Consider the following 23515-nt stretch of genomic DNA (forward strand, 5'->3'; position numbering starts at 1 on the left):
TTTAGTAGTTGACATATCAGTATCTTTCTCACGAACAGGAGTTCTATTCAGCTTCAATAAGAGAGCCTGGATTGGTCTGACTGACTCTGTTACTGAGGGGGCCTGGAAATGGGTGGACGGCACCCCACTGACCACCCCAAGGTAAGAGACCTACTGATCTATAATAACACTGACCACCCCAAGGTAAGAGACTACTGCTATATAATAACACTGATCATCCCAAGGTGACAGACTACTGCTCTAATATCACTGACCACCCAAAGATAAGAGACTACTGCTCTAATATCACTGACCACCCCAAGGTAATATACTACTACTCTATAATAACACTGACCACCCCAAGGTAAGAGACTACTGCTCTATAATAACACTGACCACCCCAAGGTAAGAGACTACTGCTATAATATCACTGACCACCCCAAGGTGACAGACTACTGCTCTAATATCACTGACCACCCCAAGATAAGAGACTACTGCTCTATAATAACACTGACCTCAGTGTAAGGAGTAGGACTGATTCTCTGGGTTGTTCATAATCCAATGACTACAAGGTGAGATTTGACCATCCAGGTGTGATAGAGACCTTTAACAAATTACATGTTGCTTCAAATCATGTTCAAAGGTGTCATTCCACAAGCACTAAAGACATATCTTAAAATATAATTTAAAAATACAAATAAAATGTTGGATCTACGTCCAAAAAAAGTATGTGCTCCATTTAAAGCTGAAAAAACATGTCTGTTTTTACATTGACCCCTTTTAAAAATATTTTTTTTACACTGACTCTATGCACACTCACTAGATCTACCCACACACTCACTAGACTCTACCCACACACTCACTAGAATCTACCCACACACTCACTAGACTCTACCCACACACTCACTAGAATCTACCCACAACACTCACTAGACTCTACCCACACACTCACTAGACTCTACCCACACACTCACTAGAATCTACCCACACACTCACTAGACTCTACCCACACCACACCTCCACCTAGAATCTACCCACATACTCCACTAGACTCTACCCACACACTCACTAGACTCTACCCAACACTCACTAGACTCTACCCACCAACACTCACTAGAATCTACCCACACACTCACTAGTCTCTAACCACACACTCACTAGACTCTACCCACACACTCCACTAGACTCTACCCACACACTCACTAGAATCTACCCACACACTCACTAGTCTCTAACCACACACTCACTAGACTCTACCCACACACTCACTAGACTCTACCCACACACTCACTAGAATCTACCCACACACTCACTAGACTCTACCCACACACTCACTAGACTCTAACCCACACTACTCACTAGACTCTACCCACACACTCACTAGAATCTACCCACACACTCACTAGTCTAACCACACACTCACTAGACTCTACCCACACACTCACTAGAATCTACCCACACACTCACTAGACTCTACCCACACACTCACTAGAATCTACCCACACACTCACTAGACTCTACCCACACACTCACTAGACTCTACCCAGACACTCACTAGACTCTACCCACACACTCACTAGACTCTACCCACACACTCACTAGACTCTACCCACACACTCACTAGACTCTACCCACACACACACTAGTCTCTACCCCACACACTCACTAGACTCTATCCACACACTCACTAGACTCTACCCACACACTCACTAGACTCTACCCACACACTCACTAGACTCTACCCCACACACTCACTAGACTCTATCCACACACTCACTAGACTCTATCCACACACTCACTAGACTCTACCCACACACTCACTAGACTCTATCCACACACTCACTAGACTCTACCCACACACTCACTAGACTCTACCCACACACTCACTAGACTCTATCCACACACTCACTAGACTCTACCCACACACTCACTAGAATCTACCCACATACTCAGTAGACTCTACCCACACACTCCTACTCGACTACCCACACACTCACTAGACTCTACCCACACACTCACTAGACTCTACCCAGACACTCAATAGACTCTACCCACACACCTCACTAGAATCTACCCCACACACTCACTAGACTCTACCCACACACTCACTAGACTCTACCCAGACACTCACTAGACTCTTTACCCACACCACTCACTAGACTCTACCCACACACGCACTAGACTCTACCCACCACACTCACTAGACTCTACCCACACACACTAGTCTCTACCCACACACTCACTAGACTCTATCCACACACTCACTAGACTCTACCCACACACGCACTAGACTCTACCCACACAACTCACTAGACTCTACCCACCACACTCACTAGACTCTATCCACACACTCACTAGGGACTCTACCCACACACTCACTAGACCTCTACCCACACACATCACTAGACTCTATCCACACACTCACTAGACTCTAAAACCCACCACACTAGACTCTACCCACACACTCACTAGACTCTATCCACACACTCACTAGACTCTACCCACACACTCACTAGAATCTACCCACACACTCACTAGACTCTACCCACACACTCACTAGACTCTACCCACACACTCACTAGACTCTACCCACACACTCACTAGAATCTACCCACACACTCACTAGTCTCTAACCACACACTCACTAGACTCTACCCACACACTCACTAGACTCTACCCACACACTCACTAGAATCTACCCACACACTCACTAGAATCTACCCACACACTCACTAGTCTCTAAACACACTCACTAGACTCTACCCACACACTCACTAGACTCTACCCACACACTCACTAGAATCTACCCACACACTCACTAGACTCTACCCACACACTCACTAGACTCTACCCACACACTCACTAGACTCTACCCACACACTCACTAGAATCTACCCACACACTCACTAGTCTCTAACCACACACTCACTAGACTCTACCCACACACTCACTAGAATCTACCCACACACTCACTAGACTCTACCCACACACTCACTAGAATCTACCCACACACTCACTAGACTCTACCCACACACTCACTAGACTCTACCCACACACTCACTAGACTCTACCCACACACTCACTAGACTCTACCCACACACTCACTAGACTCTACCCACACACTCACTAGACTCTACCCACACACACACTAGTCTCTACCCACACACTCACTAGACTCTATCCACACACTCACTAGACTCTACCCACACACTCACTAGACTCTACCCACACACTCACTAGACTCTACCCACACACTCACTAGACTCTATCCACACACTCACTAGACTCTATCCACACACTCACTAGACTCTACCCACACACTCACTAGACTCTACCCACACACTCACTAGACTCTACCCACACACTCACTAGACTCTACCCACACACTCACTAGACTCTATCCACACACTCACTAGACTCTATCCACAAACTCACTAGACTCTACCCACACACTCACTAGACTCTACCCACACACTCACTAGAATCTACCCACACACTCACTAGACTCTACCCACACACTCACTAGAATCTACCCACACACTCACTAGTCTCTAACCACACACTCACTAGACTCTACCCACACACTCACTAGACTCTACCCACACACTCACTAGAATCTACCCACACACTCACTAGTCTCTAACCACACACTCACTAGACTCTACCCACACACTCACTAGACTCTACCCACACACTCACTAGAATCTACCCACACACTCACTAGACTCTACCCACACACTCACTAGACTCTACCCACACACTCACTAGACTCTACCCACACACTCACTAGACTCTACCCACACACTCACTAGACTCTACCCACACACTCACTAGAATCTACCCACACACTCACTAGACTCTACCCACACACTCACTAGACTCTACCCACACACTCACTAGACTCTACCCACACACTCACTAGAATCTACCCACACACTCACTAGTCTCTAACCACACACTCACTAGACTCTACCCACACACTCACTAGACTCTACCCACACACTCACTAGAATCTACCCACACACTCACTAGTCTCTAACCACACACTCACTAGACTCTACCCACACACTCACTAGAATCTACCCACACACTCACTAGTCTCTAACCACACACTCACTAGACTCTACCCACACACTCACTAGACTCTACCCACACACTCACTAGAATCTACCCACACACTCACTAGACTCTACCCACACACTCACTAGACTCTACCCACACACTCACTAGACTCTACCCACACACTCACTAGAATCTACCCACACACTCACTAGTCTCTAACCACACACTCACTAGACTCTACCCACACACTCACTAGACTCTACCCACACACTCACTAGAATCTACCCACACACTCACTAGTCTCTAACCACACACTCACTAGACTCTACCCACACACTCACTAGAATCTACCCACACACTCACTAGACTCTACCCACACACTCACTAGAATCTACCCACACACTCACTAGACTCTACCCACACACTCACTAGACTCTACCCAGACACTCACTAGACTCTACCCACACACTCACTAGACTCTACCCACACACTCACTAGACTCTACCCACACACTCACTAGACTCTACCCACACACACACTAGTCTCTACCCACACACTCACTAGACTCTATCCACACACTCACTAGACTCTACCCACACACTCACTAGACTCTACCCACACACTCACTAGACTCTACCCACACACTCACTAGACTCTATCCACACACTCACTAGACTCTATCCACACACTCACTAGACTCTACCCACACACTCACTAGACTCTACCCACACACTCACTAGAATCTACCCACACACTCACTAGACTCTACCCACACACTCACTAGACTCTACCCACACACTCACTAGACTCTACCCACACACTCACTAGAATCTACCCACACACTCACTAGTCTCTAACCACACACTCACTAGACTCTACCCACACACTCACTAGACTCTACCCACACACTCACTAGAATCTACCCACACACTCACTAGTCTCTAACCACACACTCACTAGACTCTACCCACACACTCACTAGATTCTACCCACACACTCACTAGAATCTACCCACACACTCACTAGACTCTACCCACACACTCACTAGACTCTACCCACACACTCACTAGACTCTACCCACACACTCACTAGAATCTACCCACACACTCACTAGTCTCTAACCACACACTCACTAGACTCTACCCACACACTCACTAGAATCTACCCACACACTCACTAGACTCTACCCACACACTCACTAGAATCTACCCACACACTCACTAGACTCTACCCACACACTCACTAGAATCTACCCACACACTCACTAGACTCTACCCACACACTCACTAGACTCTACCCACACACTCACTAGAATCTACCCACACACTCACTAGACTCTACCCACACACTCACTAGACTCTACCCACACACTCACTAGACTCTACCCACACACTCACTAGACTCTACCCACACACTCACTAGACTCTATCCACACACTCACTAGACTCTATCCACACACTCACTAGACTCTACCCACACACTCACTAGACTCTACCCACACACTCACTAGACTCTACCCACACACTCACTAGACTCTACCCACACACTCACTAGACTCTATCCACACACCCCCTAGACTCTATCCACAAACTCACTAGACTCTACCCACACACTCACTAGACTCTACCCACACACTCACTAGAATCTACCCACACACTCACTAGACTCTACCCACACACTCACTAGAATCTACCCACACACTCACTAGTCTCTACCCACACACTCACTAGAATCTACCCACACACTCACTAGACTCTACCCACACACTCACTAGACTCTACCCGCACACTCAAAATAATCTACCCACACACTCACTAGACTCTACCCACACACTCACTAGAATCTACCCACACACTCACTAGACTCTACCCACACACTCACTAGACTCTACCCACACACTCACTAGACTCTACCCACACACTCACTAGAATCTACCCACACACTCACTAGACTCTAACCACACACTCACTAGACTCTACCCACACACTCACTAGACTCTACCCACACACTCACTAGAATCTACCCACACACTCACTAGACTCTAACCACACACTCACTAGACTCTACCCACACACTCACTAGACTCTACCCACACACTCACTAGACTCTACCCACACACTCACTAGACTCTACCCACACACTCACTAGACTCTACCCACACACTCACTAGACTCTACCCACACACTCACTAGACTCTAACCACACACTCACTAGACTCTACCCACACACTCACTAGACTCTACCCACACACTCACTAGACTCTACCCACACACTCACTAGACTCTACCCACACACTCACTAGACTCTAACCACACACTCACTAGACTCTACCCACACACTCACTAGAATCTACCCACACACTCACTAGTCTCTAACCACACACTCACTAGACTCTACCCACACACTCACTAGAATCTACCCACACACTCACTAGACTCTACCCACACACTCACTAGAATCTACCCACACACTCACTAGACTCTACCCACACACTCACTAGACTCTACCCACACACTCACTAGACTCTACCCACACACTCACTAGACTCTACCCACACACTCACTAGACTCTACCCACACACTCACTAGACTCTACCCACACACACACTAGACTCTACCCACACACTCACTAGACTCTATCCACACACTCACTAGACTCTACCCACACACTCACTAGACTCTACCCACACACTCACTAGACTCTACCCACACACTCACTAGACTCTATCCACACACTCACTAGACTCTATCCACACACTCACTAGACTCTACCCACACACTCACTAGACTCTACCCACACACTCACTAGACTCTACCCACACACTCACTAGACTCTACCCACACACTCACTAGACTCTACCCACACACTCACTAGACTCTATCCCACACACTCACTAGACTCTATCCACACACTCACTAGACTCTACCCACACACTCACTAGACTCTACCCACACACTCACTAGAATCTACCCACACACTCACTAGACTCTACCCACACACTCACTAGACTCTACCCACACACTCACTAGACTCTACCCACACACTCACTAGAATCTACCCACACACTCACTAGTCTCTAACCACACACTCACTAGACTCTACCCACACACTCACTAGACTCTACTCACACACTCACTAGAATCTACCCACACACTCACTAGAATCTACCCACACACTCACTAGACTCTAACCACACACTCACTAGACTCTACCCACACACTCACTAGACTCTACCCACACACTCACTAGAATCTACCCACACACTCACTAGACTCTACCCACACACTCACTAGACTCTACCCACACACTCACTAGACTCTACCCACACACTCACTAGAATCTACCCACACACTCACTAGTCTCTAAACACACACTCACTAGACTCTACCCACACACTCACTAGAATCTACCCACACACTCACTAGACTCTACCCACACACTCACTAGAATCTACCCACACACTCACTAGACTCTACCCACACACTCACTAGACTCTACCCACACACTCACTAGACTCTACCCACACACTCACTAGACTCTACCCACACACTCACTAGACTCTACCCACACACTCACTAGACTCTACCCACACACACACTAGACTCTACCCACACACTCACTAGACTCTATCCACACACTCACTAGACTCTACCCACACACTCACTAGACTCTACCCACACACTCACTAGACTCTACCCACACACTCACTAGACTCTATCCACACACTCACTAGACTCTATCCACACACTCACTAGACTCTACCCACACACTCACTAGACTCTACCCACACACTCACTAGACTCTACCCACACACTCACTAGACTCTACCCACACACTCACTAGACTCTATCCACACACTCACTAGACTCTACCCCACACACTCACTAGACTCTACCCACACACTCACTAGACTCTACCCACACACTCACTAGACTCTACCCACACACTCACTAGACTCTACCCACACACTCACTAGACTCTACCCACACACTCACTAGACTCTACCCACACACTCACTAGACTCTACCCACACACTCACTAGACTCTACCCACACACTCACTAGACTCTACCCACACACTCACTAGACTCTACCCACACACTCACTAGACTCTACCCACACACTCACTAGACTCTACCCACACACTCACTAGACTCTACCCACACACTCACTAGACTCTATCCACACACTCACTAGACTCTACCCACACACTCACTAGACTCTACCCACACACTCACTAGACTCTATCCACACACTCACTAGACTCTATCCACACACTCACTAGACTCTACCCACACACTCACTAGACTCTACCCACACACTCACTAGACTCTACCCACACACTCACTAGACTCTACCCACACACTCACTAGACTCTACCCACACACTCACTAGACTCTACCCACACACTCACTAGACTCTACCCACACACTCACTAGACTCTACCCACACACTCACTAGACTCTACCCACACACTCACTAGACTCTACCCACACACTCACTAGAATCTACCCACACACTCACTAGACTCTAACCACACACTCACTAGACTCTACCCACACACTCACTAGACTCTACCCACACACTCACTAGACTCTATCTACCCACACACTCACTAGACTCTACCCACACACTCACTAGACTCTACCCACACACTCACTAGACTCTACCCACACACTCACTCTACCCACACACTCACTAGACTCTACCCACACACTCACTAGACTCTACCCACACACTCACTAGACTCTACCCACACACTCACTAGACTCTACCCACACACTCACTAGACTCTACCCACACACTCACTAGACTCTACCCACACACTCACTAGACTCTACCCACACACTCACTAGACTCTACCCACACACTCACTAGACTCTACCCACACACTCACTAGACTCTACCCACACACTCACTAGACTCTACCCACACACTCACTAGACTCTACCCACACACTCACTAGACTCTACCCACACACTCACTAGACTCTACCCACACACTCACTAGACTCTACCCACACACTCACTAGACTCTACCCACACACTCACTAGACTCTATCCACACACTCACTAGACTCTACCCACACACTCACTAGACTCTACCCACACACTCACTAGACTCTACCCACACACTCACTAGACTCTACCCACACACTCACTAGACTCTACCCACACACTCACTAGACTCTACCCACACACTCACTAGACTCTACCCACACACTCACTAGACTCTACCCACACACTCACTAGACTCTACCCACACACTCACTAGACTCTACCCACACACTCACTAGACTCTACCCACACACTCACTAGACTCTACCCACACACTCACTAGACTCTACCCACACACTCACTAGACTCTACCCACACACTCACTAGACTCTACCCACACACTCACTAGACTCTACCCACACACTCACTAGACTCTACCCACACACTCACTAGACTCTACCCACACACTCACTAGACTCTACCCACACACTCACTAGACTCTACCCACACACTCACTAGACTCTACCCACACACTCACTAGACTCTACCCACACACTCACTAGACTCTACCCACACACTCACTAGACTCTACCCACACACTCACTAGACTCTACCCACACACTCACTAGACTCTACCCACACACTCACTAGACTCTACCCACACACTCACTAGACTCTACCCACACACTCACTAGACTCTACCCACACACTCACTAGACTCTACCCACACACTCACTAGACTCTACCCACACACTCACTAGACTCTACCCACACACTCACTAGACTCTACCCACACACTCACTAGACTCTACCCACACACTCACTAGACTCTACCCACACACTCACTAGACTCTACCCACACACTCACTAGACTCTACCCACACACTCACTAGACTCTACCCACACACTCACTAGACTCTACCCACACACTCACTAGACTCTACCCACACACTCACTAGACTCTACCCACACACTCACTAGACTCTACCCACACACTCACTAGACTCTACCCACACACTCACTAGACTCTACCCACACACTCACTAGACTCTACCCACACACTCACTAGACTCTACCCACACACTCACTAGACTCTACCCACACACTCACTAGACTCTACCCACACACTCACTAGACTCTACCCACACACTCACTAGACTCTACCCACACACTCACTAGACTCTACCCACACACTCACTAGACTCTACCCACACACTCACTAGACTCTACCCACACACTCACTAGACTCTACCCACACACTCACTAGACTCTACCCACACACTCACTAGACTCTACCCACACACTCACTAGACTCTACCCACACACTCACTAGACTCTACCCACACACTCACTAGACTCTACCCACACACTCACTAGACTCTACCCACACACTCACTAGACTCTACCCACACACTCACTAGACTCTACCCACACACTCACTAGACTCTACCCACACACTCACTAGACTCTACCCACACACTCACTAGACTCTACCCACACACTCACTAGACTCTACCCACACACTCACTAGACTCTACCCACACACTCACTAGACTCTACCCACACACTCACTAGACTCTACCCACACACTCACTAGACTCTACCCACACACTCACTAGACTCTACCCACACACTCACTAGACTCTACCCACACACTCACTAGACTCTACCCACACACTCACTAGACTCTACCCACACACTCACTAGACTCTACCCACACACTCACTAGACTCTACCCACACACTCACTAGACTCTACCCACACACTCACTAGACTCTACCCACACACTCACTAGACTCTATCCCACACACTCACTAGACTCTACCCACACACTCACTAGACTCTACCCACACACTCACTAGACTCTACCCACACACTCACTAGACTCTACCCACACACTCACTAGACTCTACCCACACACTCACTAGACTCTACCCACACACTCACTAGACTCTACCCACACACTCACTAGACTCTACCCACACACTCACTAGACTCTACCCACACACTCACTAGACTCTACCCACACACTCACTAGACTCTACCCACACACTCACTAGACTCTACCCACACACTCACTAGACTCTACCCACACACTCACTAGACTCTACCCACACACTCACTAGACTCTACCCACACACTCACTAGACTCTACCCACACACTCACTAGACTCTACCCACACACTCACTAGACTCTACCCACACACTCACTAGACTCTACCCACACACTCACTAGACTCTACCCACACACTCACTAGACTCTACCCACACACTCACTAGACTCTACCCACACACTCACTAGACTCTACCCACACACTCACTAGACTCTACCCACACACTCACTAGACTCTACCCACACACTCACTAGACTCTACCCACACACTCACTAGACTCTACCCACACACTCACTAGACTCTACCCACACACTCACTAGACTCTACCCACACACTCACTAGACTCTACCCACACACTCACTAGACTCTACCCACACACTCACTAGACTCTACCCACACACTCACTAGACTCTACCCACACACTCACTAGACTCTACCCACACACTCACTAGACTCTACCCACACACTCACTAGACTCTACCCACACACTCACTAGACTCTACCCACACACTCACTAGACTCTACCCACACACTCACTAGACTCTACCCACACACTCACTAGACTCTACCCACACACTCACTAGACTCTACCCACACACTCACTAGACTCTACCCACACACTCACTAGACTCTACCCACACACTCACTAGACTCTACCCACACACTCACTAGACTCTACCCACACACTCACTAGACTCTACCCACACACTCACTAGACTCTACCCACACACTCACTAGACTCTACCCACACACTCACTAGACTCTACCCACACACTCACTAGACTCTACCCACACACTCACTAGACTCTACCCACACACTCACTAGACTCTACCCACACACTCACTAGACTCTACCCACACACTCACTAGACTCTACCCACACACTCACTAGACTCTACCCACACACTCACTAGACTCTACCCACACACTCACTAGACTCTACCCACACACTCACTAGACTCTACCCACACACTCACTAGACTCTACCCACACACTCACTAGACTCTACCCACACACTCACTAGACTCTACCCACACACTCACTAGACTCTACCCACACACTCACTAGACTCTACCCACACACTCACTAGACTCTACCCACACACTCACTAGACTCTACCCACACACTCACTAGACTCTACCCACACACTCACTAGACTCTACCCACACACTCACTAGACTCTACCCACACACTCACTAGACTCTACCCACACACTCACTAGACTCTACCCACACACTCACTAGACTCTACCCACACACTCACTAGACTCTACCCACACACTCACTAGACTCTACCCACACACTCACTAGACTCTACCCACACACTCACTAGACTCTACCCACACACTCACTAGACTCTACCCACACACTCACTAGACTCTACCCACACACTCACTAGACTCTACCCACACACTCACTAGACTCTACCCACACACTCACTAGACTCTACCCACACACTCACTAGACTCTACCCACACACTCACTAGACTCTATCCACACACTCACTAGACTCTACCCACACACTCACTAGACTCTACCCACACACTCACTAGACTCTACCCACACACTCACTAGACTCTACCCACACACTCACTAGACTCTACCCACACACTCACTAGACTCTACCCACACACTCACTAGACTCTACCCACACACTCACTAGACTCTACCCACACACTCACTAGACTCTACCCACACACTCACTAGACTCTACCCACACACTCACTAGACTCTACCCACACACTCACTAGACTCTACCCACACACTCACTAGACTCTACCCACACACTCACTAGACTCTACCCACACACTCACTAGACTCTACCACACACTCACTAGACTCTACCCACACACTCACTAGACTCTACCCACACACTCACTAGACTCTATCCACACACTCACTAGACTCTACCCACACACTCACTAGACTCTACCCACACACTCACTAGACTCTACCCACACACTCACTAGACTCTACCCACACACTCACTAGACTCTACCCACACACTCACTAGACTCTACCCACACACTCACTAGACTCTACCCACACACTCACTAGACTCTACCCACACACTCACTAGACTCTACCCACACACTCACTAGACTCTACCCACACACTCACTAGACTCTACCCACACACTCACTAGACTCTACCCACACACTCACTAGACTCTACCCACACACTCACTAGACTCTACCCACACACTCACTAGACTCTACCCACACACTCACTAGACTCTACCCACACACTCACTAGACTCTACCCACACACTCACTAGACTCTACCCACACACTCACTAGACTCTACCCACACACTCACTAGACTCTACCCACACACTCACTAGACTCTACCCACACACTCACTAGACTCTACCCACACACTCACTAGACTCTACCCACACACTCACTAGACTCTACCCACACACTCACTAGACTCTACCCACACACTCACTAGACTCTACCCACACACTCACTAGACTCTACCCACACACTCACTAGACTCTACCCACACACTCACTAGACTCTACCCACACACTCACTAGACTCTACCCACACACTCACTAGACTCTACCCACACACTCACTAGACTCTACCCACACACTCACTAGACTCTACCCACACACTCACTAGACTCTACCCACACACTCACTAGACTCTACCCACACACTCACTAGACTCTACCCACACACTCACTAGACTCTACCCACACACTCACTAGACTCTACCCACACACTCACTAGACTCTACCCACACACTCACTAGACTCTACCCACACACTCACTAGACTCTACCCACACACTCACTAGACTCTACCCACACACTCACTAGACTCTACCCACACACTCACTAGACTCTACCCACACACTCACTAGACTCTACCCACACACTCACTAGACTCTACCCACACACTCACTAGACTCTACCCACACACTCACTAGACTCTACCCACACACTCACTAGACTCTACCCACACACTCACTAGACTCTACCCACACACTCACTAGACTCTACCCACACACTCACTAGACTCTACCCACACACTCACTAGACTCTACCCACACACTCACTAGACTCTACCCACACACTCACTAGACTCTACCCACACACTCACTAGACTCTACCCACACACTCACTAGACTCTACCCACACACTCACTAGACTCTACCCACACACTCACTAGACTCTACCCACACACTCACTAGACTCTACCCACACACTCACTAGACTCTACCCACACACTCACTAGACTCTACCCACACACTCACTAGACTCTACCCACACACTCACTAGACTCTACCCACACACTCACTAGACTCTACCCACACACTCACTAGACTCTACCCACACACTCACTAGACTCTACCCACACACTCACTAGACTCTACCCACACACTCACTAGACTCTACCCACACACTCACTAGACTCTACCCACACACTCACTAGACTCTACCCACACACTCACTAGACTCTACCCACACACTCACTAGACTCTACCCACACACTCACTAGACTCTACCCACACACTCACTAGACTCTACCCACACACTCACTAGACTCTACCCACACACTCACTAGACTCTACCCACACACTCACTAGACTCTACCCACACACTCACTAGACTCTACCCACACACTCACTAGACTCTACCCACACACTCACTAGACTCTACCCACACACTCACTAGACTCTACCCACACACTCACTAGACTCTACCCACACACTCACTAGACTCTACCCACACACTCACTAGACTCTACCCACACACTCACTAGACTCTACCCACACACTCACTAGACTCTACCCACACACTCACTAGACTCTACCCACACACTCACTAGACTCTACCCACACACTCACTAGACTCTACCCACACACTCACTAGACTCTACCCACACACTCACTAGACTCTACCCACACACTCACTAGACTCTACCCACACACTCACTAGACTCTACCCACACACTCACTAGACTCTACCCACACACTCACTAGACTCTACCCACACACTCACTAGACTCTACCCACACACTCACTAGACTCTACCCACACACTCACTAGACTCTACCCACACACTCACTAGACTCTACCCACACACTCACTAGACTCTACCCACACACTCACTAGACTCTACCCACACACTCACTAGACTCTACCCACACACTCACTAGACTCTACCCACACACTCACTAGACTCTACCCACACACTCACTAGACTCTACCCACACACTCACTAGACTCTACCCACACACTCACTAGACTCTACCCACACACTCACTAGACTCTACCCACACACTCACTAGACTCTACCCACACACTCACTAGACTCTACCCACACACTCACTAGACTCTACCCACACACTCACTAGACTCTACCCACACACTCACTAGACTCTACCCACACACTCACTAGACTCTACCCACACACTCACTAGACTCTACCCACACACTCACTAGACTCTACCCACACACTCACTAGACTCTACCCACACACTCACTAGACTCTACCCACACACTCACTAGACTCTACCCACACACTCACTAGACTCTACCCACACACTCACTAGACTCTACCCACACACTCACTAGACTCTACCCACACACTCACTAGACTCTACCCACACACTCACTAGACTCTATCCACACACTCACTAGACTCTACCCACACACTCACTAGACTCTACCCACACACTCACTAGACTCTACCCACACACTCACTAGACTCTACCCACACACTCACTAGACTCTACCCACACACTCACTAGACTCTACCCACACACTCACTAGACTCTACCCACACACTCACTAGACTCTACCCACACACTCACTAGACTCTACCCACACACTCACTAGACTCTACCCACACACTACTAGACTCTACCCACACACTCACTAGACTTACCCCACACTCACTACTCTACCACACCACTAACCAAGACTCTACCCACACACTCACTAGACTCTACCCACACACTCACTAGACTCTACCCACACACTCACTAGACTCTACCCACACACTCACTAGACTCTACCCACCACACTCAATAGGACTCTACCCACACACTACTAGACTCTACCCACACACTCACTAGACTCTACCCACATACTCACTAGACTCTATCCACACACTCCACTAACCAACTCAGCTACCACACTCACTAGACTCTACCCACACACTCACTAGACTCTACCCACACACTCACTAGACTCTACCCACACACTCACTAGACTCTACCCACACACTCACTAGACTCTACCCACACACCACTATGACTCTACCCACAATCACTAGACTCTACCCACACACTCACTAGACTCTACCCACCACACTCACTAGACTCTACCCACACACTCACTAGACTCTACCCACACCACTCACTAGACTCTACCCACACACTCACTAGACTCTACCACACACTCACTAGACTCTACCACACACTCACTAGACTCTACCCACACACTCACTAGACTCTACCCACACACTCACTAGACTCTACCCACACACTCACTAGACTCTACCCACAACACTCACTAGACTCTACCCCACACACTCACTAGACTCTACCCACACACTCACTAGACTCTACCCACACACTCACTAGGACTCTATCCCACACACTCACTAGACTTACCCACACACTCACTAGACTCTACCCACACACTCACTAGACTCTACCACACACTCACTAGACTCTATCCACATCACTCACTAGACTCTACCCACCACTCACTAGACTCTACCCACACACTCCCACTAGACTCTATCCACACACTCACTAGACTCTACCCACACACTCACTAGACTCTATTCCACCACACTCACTAGACTTACCCACCACACTCACTAGACCTCTATCCCACCACACTCACTAGACGTCTATCCAGCCAAACTCACTTAGACGTTATCCACACACTCACTGAGCTCTACCCACCACACTCACAGACGTCTACCCGACACACTCACTAGACTCTACCACACACTCACTAGACTCTTACCCACACATCACTAGACTCTACCACACACTCACTAACTCTACCCACACACTCCTAGATCTATCCACACCACTCCACTAGACTCTACCCAGACACTCACTAGACTCTATCCACACACTTCACTAACTTACCCAGGGACACTTCCTAGGACTCTACCCACACACTCACTAGACGTCTATCCACACACTCACTAGACTCTACCCACACACTCACTTAGACTCACCCCCAACTCACTAGACTTCTACCCCACACACTCACTAGACTCTACCCACACAACTCACTGACTCTACCCACACACTCACTAGAACTCTATCCACACACTCATAGACTCTACCCAGACACTCACTAGACTCGACCCACACACTCACTAGACTCTACCCACACACTCACTAGACTCTATCCACACACTCACTAGACTCTCAACCCAACACACTCCACTAGAACTCTACCCACACACTCACTAGACTCTACCCACACACTCACTAGACTCTACCCACACACTCACTTAGACTCTATCCACACACTCACTAGACTCTATCCACACACTCACTAGACTCTACCCACACACTCACTAGACTCTATCCACACACTCACTAGACTCTATCCACACACCTCACTAGACTTCTATCCACACACTCACTAGACTCTACCCACACACTCACTAGACTCTACCCACACACTCACTAGACTCTATCCACACACTCACTAGACTCTATCCACACACTGACTAGACTCTACCCACACACTCACTAGACTCTATCCCACACACTGACTAGACTCTATACCACACACTCACTAGACTCTATCCACACACTCACTAGACTCTATCCCACACACTCACTAGACTCTACCCACACACTCACTAGACTCTACCCACACACTCACTAGACTCTATCCACACACTCACTAGACTCTACCCACACACTCACTAGACTCTACCCACACACTCACTAGACTCTATCCACACACTCACTAGACTCTACCCACACACTCACTAGACTCTACCCACACACTCACCAGACTCTACCCACACACTCACTAGACTCTACCCACACACTGACTAGGACTCTACCCACACACTCACTAGACTCTACCCACACACTCACTAGACTCTACCCCACACACTCACTAGACTCTACCCACACACTCACTAGACTCTATCCACACACTCACTAGACTCTACCCACACACTCACTAGACTCTACCCACACACTCACTAGACTCTACCCACACACTCACTAGGACTCTATCCACACACTCACTAGACTCTACCCACACACTCACTAGACTCTACCCACACACTCACTAGACTCTACCCCCACACTCACTAGACTCTACCCACACACTCACTAGACTCTACCCACACACTCACTAGACTCTACCCACACACTCACTAGACTCTACCCACACACTCACTAGACTCTATCCACACACTCACTAGACTCTACCCACCACACTCACTAGACTCTACCCACACACTCACTAGACTCTACCCACACACTCACTAGACTCTACCCACACACTCACTAGACTCTACCCACACACTCACTAGACTCTACCCACACACTCACTAGACTCTACCCACACACTCACTAGACTCTATCCACACACTCACTAGACTCTACCCACACACTCACTGGACTCTACCCACACACTCACTAGACTCTACCCACACACTCACTAGACTCTACCCACACCACTCACTAGACTCTACCCCCACACTCACTAGGACTCTACCCACACACTCACTAGACTCTACCCACACACTCACTAGACTCTACCCACACACTCACTAGACTCTACCCACACACTCACCAGACTCTACCAACACACTCACTAGACTCTACCCACACACTCACTAGACTCTACCCACACACTCACTAGACTCTACCCACACACTCACTAGGACTCTATCCAACACACTCACTAGACTCTACCCACACACTCACTAGCACTCTACCCACACAACTCACTAGACTCTACCCACACACTCACTAGACTCTACCCACACACTCACTAGACTCTACCACACACTCACTAGACTCTACCCACACACTCACTAGACTCTACCCACACACTCACTAGACTCTACCCACACACTCACTAGACTCTACCCACACACTCACTAGACTCTACCCACACACTCACTAGACTCTACCCACACACTCACTAGACTCTACCCACACACTCACTAGACTCTACCCACACACTCACTAGACTCTATCCACACCACTCACTAGACTCTACCCACACACTCACTAGACTCTACCCACACACTCACTAGACTCTATCCACACACTCACTAGACTCTACCCACACACTCACTAGACTCTACCCACACACTCACCAGACTCTACCCACACACTCACTAGACTCTACCCCACACACTGACCTAGACCTCTACCCACCACACTCACTAGACTCTACCCACAACACTCACTAGACTCTACCCACACACTCACTAGACTCTACCCACACACTCACTAGACTCTATCCACACACTCACTAGACCTCTACCCACAACTCACTAGACTCTACTCCACACACTCACTAGACTCTACCCACACACTCACTAGACTCTATCCACACACTCACTAGACTCTACCCACACACTCACTAGACTCTACCCACACACTCACTAGACTCTACCCCACACAACTCACTAGACTCTACCCACACACAGCTCACTAGACTCTACCCACACCACCTCACTAGACTCTACCCACACACTCACTAGACTCTACCCACACACTCACTAGACTCTATCCACACACTCACTAGACTCTACCCACACACTCACTAGACTCTACCCACACACTCACTAGACTCTACCCACACACTCACTAGACTCTACCCACACACTCACTAGACTCTACCCACACACTCACTAGACTCTACCCACACACTCACTAGACTCTACCCACACACTCACTAGACTCTATCCACACACTCACTAGACTCTACCCACACACTCACTGGACTCTACCCACACACTCACTAGACTCTACCCACACACTCACTAGACTCTACCCACACACTCACTAGACTCTACCCCCACACTCACTAGACTCTACCCACACACTCACTAGACTCTACCCACACACTCACTAGACTCTACCCACACACTCACTAGACTCTACCCACACACTCACCAGACTCACATAACCTCTACCACACACTCACTAGACTCTACCCACACACTCACTAGACTCTACCCACACACTCACTAGACTCTACCCACACACTCACTAGACTCTATCCACACACTCACTAGACTCTACCCACACACTCACTAGACTCTACCCACACACTCACTAGACTCTACCCACACACTCACTAGACTCTACCCACACACTCACTAGACTCTACCCACACACTCACTAGACTCTACCCACACACTCACTAGACTCTACCCACACACTCACTAGACTCTACCCACACACTCACTAGACTCTACCCACACACTCACTAGACTCTACCCACACACTCACTAGACTCTACCCACACACTCACTAGACTCTACCCACACACTCACTAGACTCTACCCACACACTCACTAGACTCTACCCACACACTCACTAGACTCTACCCACACACTCACTAGACTCTACCCACACACTCACTAGACTCTACCCACACACTCACTAGACTCTACCCACACACTCACTAGACTCTATCCACACACTCACTAGACTCTACCCACACACTCACTAGAATCTACCCACACACTCACTAGACTCTACCCACACACTCACTAGACTCTACCCACACACTCACTAGACTCTACCCACACACTCACTAGACTCTACCCACACACTCACTAGACTCTATCCACACACTCACTAGACTCTATCCACACACTCACTAGACTCTACCCACACACTCACTAGACTCTACCCACACACTCACTAGACTCTACCCACACACTCACTAGACTCTACCCACACACTCACTAGACTCTACCCACACACTCACTAGACTCTACCCACACACTCACTAGACTCTATCCACAAGTCACTTTTTATTTTGTGGTAATATTTACCTTTTTTTATATAGTAAATGTTTTATTAATATATTTTTTACTGCTTAACTCTGCATTGTTGGAAAAGGACCCGTAACTAAGCATTTCATGGTAAAGTGTACACCTGTTGTATTCAGCGCATGTGACAAAATACAATTTTTATTATTTTATTTTCTCTGTCTTCTTTACCCTGTAGTTACTGGTACTCACAGCAGCCTGATAATGGTCATGACAACCCAAAATATGGGGAGGAGGACTGTGTTGAACTGAACACAGAAACCTGGCTTCCTGTAAAGGCATGGAATGACCAGTCATGTTTACTCAATCGTTACTGGATTTGTGAGAAAGTGGTTTAACATCACCATAACAACAGAGGAGGCTGGTGGGAGGACACACACACATACAGCACCTTACAGTGCACACAACTTCATTCTCTCTCTCTCTAAGACACACCAACACACTGCTGGTACTGCACTGAGGGGCAAAACAACCTGATAATGGTGGTGTACCAAGATATAACTAGGACTGTGCTGATGTTAATATTGGGTATTCTGAGCCTGTATATAAATATTCTGACATATCATTTACCTCTCAACATAACTGGATTTGTGAAGAGTTATACAGTAGCTCATTATATAGCATTGCTACAGTGCTAATGCATCTCTCTCTAGTTAAACAGTGTGTAGACATACTGTCATCTGTAAAATGATTGTATTCATTGTTTTAAATAGAAACATGTTATGTGATTTGCCATAGGCTTCTTCTTTTTTCATAATAAATTATTAGCATAAATCACTTCAGTAAGAAGATGAACTAAGGCTCAGATTAAGTAAGAAAGGAACCTATCAGGTTTACCAGCTACCTGATTGAATGTGATTGGATTGTTAAAACAATGTGACTTGCAGATGGACACAGACAGAAGGCAGAACAGTACTGAGAGGATACATGCTGCACCTAGGCAGACACACACAGAGACACACCTGTGAAGTTCCGCTATTCTGATAATGATGCAGACAGCTATCATGTTATATCACTGTGTTTAGAATATCCTGTAATGTATAACTTCCTGATTGAAGGTGATTGGATACTTAAAAAATGATATCAACCGTAGTGGACAACAGACAGAGATCAGAGAGGAATCTGGTGGAGATCCACATCAGAGCAACTACTCAACTACTAGTCACTGAAGTTAGAATCATACAGTAGATATTACCATTAGGAGTCAGTTAGAAAGGTAATCATACAGTTTGTTTCTAAACTATGACATGATATTGCTTCTATAAAATCAACATTGTGAGGATGCTGTGTTCTGTGTTGTGTTCTGTGCAGTAGCCATAGAGACTATAACACATTAACATTTAAACTTAGGTTAACAGAAAGAAGAAAACATTAAGGTAATATGGAAATGTTTTAGCTTTGCTTTCGGACTCTTATCCCCTAATCTGAAAAAACATGTGCAAACTCTACACTTGGTGCCAATGCTTAGCTAGTCTTACTAACAATATTTCTGGTCTGATATCAATCATCGTTTTCACACTGACCACATTAATTAAGCTTTCAGCTAATATAAGACACGTATATGTACCTAAATGTTTAAAATCTATATTAACAATTAGAATTTATTTGAATTACACGCCCTCCAGTTTAACCGGAAGTTGCCCCCCAAGCGGGAGGCCGATCCCTAACATGAATAAACTGTTTAGAGGGAATTGGACAAAGCTGAAACCGATACAGTTTTGTGACTGATCCAAAAGGCTGCTAATAATCTATAGGAAAAAATGAATTACAACAAAATGATAATACCATGTAGCATGTAAATGCATGTACTCACAGTTAATTACCCAATTTTAGGGAAAATGTTAATGTACAACAAACAGTTGTAGATGATAATATAATTAACACATTTAAACAAGATGTGGATTTGACCTACATGTAGATATTTCTGTAATTTCTCACAAATCCAGCGCATCATGTGGTTGGCCAAAACGCAGACCACTCTTTCAGTACCAAGAGACAACACACACACAGCGTCCACCATATTGGTTTTCAGATATTCCGATTCTGGGTTGCGTTCCAATAATCTCTTCTTTCTGCTGAAGTGTACGCTCATCTACTATTTCCCATAAATCTAAAAGCCTTGGGTCGGTGTAGGCATGTGGGCTAGAGGGAAATCCCATATACTGGTGATTTCCTTTCGAATCCATAAAGGGAAGTGAACAAGCGCACACTTCTGGAGAAAATGTTGAATATTGGAAACCACCGCTCGCCTCATTCTCAAAACGCATTGGGAGAGAATATCCAAGGTCCCTGCCCTCAGAAGTTTTCAAGGACATGCAGCGGCGACCCGTCATT

At 47.7% G+C, this 23515-nt stretch overlaps 1 protein-coding gene and 1 long non-coding RNA gene across 4 annotated transcripts in view; one reads left to right on the forward strand and one right to left on the reverse strand.

The window, feature by feature from the left end:
• Positions 1-23515, reverse strand: part of LOC109901308 (semaphorin-4E) — a 330201-nt gene that overhangs the window by 68412 nt on the left and 238274 nt on the right. The gene's annotated exons all lie outside the window — the stretch shown is intronic.
• LOC116360157 (uncharacterized) lies at positions 39-22463 on the forward strand. The gene is made up of 2 exons (XR_004206946.1): positions 39-141; positions 21360-22463. It is a non-coding gene; the product is annotated as an uncharacterized LOC116360157 (long non-coding RNA).

The sequence above is a fragment of the Oncorhynchus kisutch genome, unplaced genomic scaffold, assembly GCF_002021735.2.
Source record: "Oncorhynchus kisutch isolate 150728-3 unplaced genomic scaffold, Okis_V2 Okis07a-Okis12b_hom, whole genome shotgun sequence".
In the NCBI taxonomy this organism is placed as follows: domain Eukaryota; kingdom Metazoa; phylum Chordata; class Actinopteri; order Salmoniformes; family Salmonidae; genus Oncorhynchus; species Oncorhynchus kisutch.